The following is a 3,344-nucleotide window of genomic DNA, read 5'->3' as shown; positions in this document are numbered from 1 at the left end:
GTTCCTGGGCAGGGCCCTCTCCCCACCCCCACCCCGCCCCCGCGCCCCGGGGCGCAGGCTCCCGGTGTTGCCACCCCGCCTTAGCGGCTCGCGGCATCTAGGCGGGGCTCGGGGAATCGGTCCCCCGGACCCGGGCTGGCTGCGTGACCTTGGATGAGTCTCTGCCCCTCTCGGCCTTAGTTTCCCCATTTGCGCCGCGAACGGGATGAAATGAGGAACTGCGGGATCCCATCTTGCGCTCTGAGGTTTCTTGTGCTCGGAAATTGCGAGAGGCCAGTATCCTTGCCCTCTCCTCCTTGCCCTCCCTCTCCCACCCACCTGGGAACGCCCGTGTGCCACTTTACCCAGGAGGGGGCGGTAGAGGCTGCGAGGCGGACAGCAGGCCCACCCGGGACCTGGAGAGACCCTGCCACCTGAGATGCGGAAGTAGGAGGGACGGAGACTGCAGCGGACCCTCGGCTCAGGGCTTTTGATTGAACTTGGCGGCCCCAGCCAGGAAGGTCACGGCCCTTACATGATGTTTTCTTGTTCAGTCCCTAAGTGTCCGACTCTGTGACCCCACGGCCCTTACATGATGTTTTCTTGTTCAGTCCCTAAGTGTCTGACTCTTTGTGACCCCATGGACTGTAGCCCGCCGGGCTCCTCTGGGGATTTCCCAGACAAGAGTACTGGAATGGGTTGCCATTTCCTTCTCCAGGGCGTCTTCCAGGATCCAGGAATCGAACCCTGCATCTCCTGCATTGTCAGGTGGATTCTTTACCACTAAGCCCCCAGGGAAGCCCCTTATGTGCTGTACACACAAACCTTTTGTTGGGCAAACAGTACTTCACCTTCCTCGAATTTGAGGGACTGTGAAGAAAGCTGAGTGCCGAAGAACTGATGCTTTTGAACTGTGGTGTTGGAGAAGACTCTTGAGAGTCCCTTGGACTGCAAGGAGATCCAACCAGTCCATTCTAAAGGAGATCAGCCCTGGGATTTCTTTAGAAGGAATGATGCTAAAGCTGAAACTCCAGTACTTTGGCCACCTCATGCAAAGAGTTGACTCATTGGAAAAGACTCTGATGCTGGGAGGGATTGGGGGCAGGAGGAGAAGGGGACGACAGAGGATGAGATGGCTGGATGGCATCACGGACTCGATGGATGTGAGTCTGAGTGAACTCGGGGAGTTGATGATGGACAGGGAGGCCTGGAATGCTTCGATTCATGGGGTTGCAAAGAGTCGGACACGACTGAGTGACAGAACTGAACTGAACTGATCCCAAGAAGGTTAAGGGCCACTGATCTAACCTGACTCCATTCTCACTCCTAGTGTACAGATGAGGAAAACTGAGGCCTGAGAGTGCAGCTTGCTGAGCTCCTTCAACTGGTGAGTCAGGCCTGGAACCAGCTTCTGAGCTCTTTGCTCATCACCATTGGGCATTTATGTGTCCGATCTTGACCAAACCCTTCTGACAGGTCTTTGCATAGCAGATCCATGACTAAGGCAGACCAGGCCCAGCTAGAGGAGGCTGCTCTTCTGATTCAGCTTTGGGGTTTAAGAAAGGTGAATCTTATTGGAAAAGTAGGGTTAACTAGGCAGTGAGGTGCTGGAAAGGGCGTTCCAAACTGAAAGAACTGTGTGTGTGCAAAGGTCCAGGGGCTGGGGGGACACAGGTCAATCAGGAGACTGCAATTGTTCCCTGTGACTGGAACGCAGGGAGCAGGAGCCTGGGAGATGCTCTGGAGAGGTAGCCAAGGCCCCCCTTCCCCTCAAAGCACTCTGGCTCAACCTACGTGCCCCACAGTCCCCAGATTATTTTCACTAAACTGTCACTCCAGCTGACTGTGTTTGACTGCTCCCCAAATGGGCACTGACCACCTCCTGTATGTGCAAGGTGCCGTGGTCACCTGGACATCAGATGCTGAAGACCCAAGGCCTTGGCTCCCTCTGAAGGAGGCAGACATTGACTCAACTCTTATACCCATGATTAACTGGGAAGAAGAACGATGTGAAGGAAGCCCGTAGCTGAAGCCCTCGCTAATCCAGGGTATTAGAGTAAAGATAAATCAGACAAAGAAGTTATGGCAGGGGTGGGAGAGGTAGGGGAATTAGTTGCCTTGGTGTATGGAGGAACTGAAATATTCTGAGTGTTGCTTGAGCTGAGAGAGGAAGAGAGAGGAGAGTTGTGGCAGGCCTGGGTGGGCTGTGAAAGATGGATTTTGTTCTACCTGAGGTAGAAGCCTGCTCAGATTTGTACAGATGATGGAGGACACCTGGAAGTGGGTGGCTCAAGTTTCAGAGGTGGTAGACAAAAGAGAGAAAGAGATGGATTTGAAAACTATTTACTAATAGGATACACCAGATAAAAATTTAACTCAAACTGGATTATACACCTAAATATAAACCCTAGAACTATCAATCCTCTAGAAGAGGGACTTCTCTGGTAGTCTGTGGCTAAGACTCCTTGCTCTCAATGCAGGGAGACTGGGTTCGATCCCTGGTCAGGGAACTAGATCCCACATGCCACAGCTAAAAGATCCCATATGTTACAACTAAGACCCGGTGCAGCCAAATAAATAAATTAAAAAAAAAAAAAAAACAACCTCTAGAAGAAAGCATTGTTGTTGTTCAGTCACTAAGTCATGTCTGACTCTGCGACCCCATTGACTGCAGCACGCCAGGCTTCCCTGTCCACCAACTCCCGGAGCTTGCTCAAACTCATGTCCATTGAGTCGGTGATGCCATCCAACCATCTCATCCTCTGTCTTCCCCTTCTCCTCCTGCCTTCAATCTTTCCCAGCATCAGGGTCTTTTTCAATGAATCAGTTCTTTGTATCAGATGGCCAAAGCACTGGGGCTTCAGCTTCAGCATCAGTTCTTCCAAAGAATATTCAGGACTGATTTTCTTTAGGATGGACTGGTTTGATCTTTCTGCTGTCCAGGGGACTCTCAGGAGTCTTCTCCAGCACCACAGTTTGAAAGCATCAATTCTTTGGCTCTCAGCTTTCTTTATTGTCCAATTCTCACATCCATACGTGACTACTGGAAAAACCATAGCTTTGACTACATGGATCTTTGTCTGTAAAGTAATGTCTCTGCTTTTTAATATGCTGTCTAGGTTTGTCATAACTTTTCTTCCAAAGAGCAAGTGTCTTTTAATTTTGTGGCTACAGTCATTGTCCACAGTGATTTTTGAGCCCAAGAAAATAAAGTCTCTCTTGAGTTTGGTATCACATTGCTATATATTGTAGTGTACTAACATGTGACATACATAGCATTTTACATAGTTCCTTTGACATCAATTAAAAGAAAATTGTATTACCTCTGCCTTTTATTCTTACAGCATTAGATAAACAAGTGTTTT

Source organism: Capra hircus, chromosome 29 (assembly GCF_001704415.2).
Source record: "Capra hircus breed San Clemente chromosome 29, ASM170441v1, whole genome shotgun sequence".
Classification (NCBI taxonomy): Eukaryota; Metazoa; Chordata; class Mammalia; order Artiodactyla; family Bovidae; genus Capra; species Capra hircus.
Note: the sequence above shows the minus strand (reverse complement) of the source record.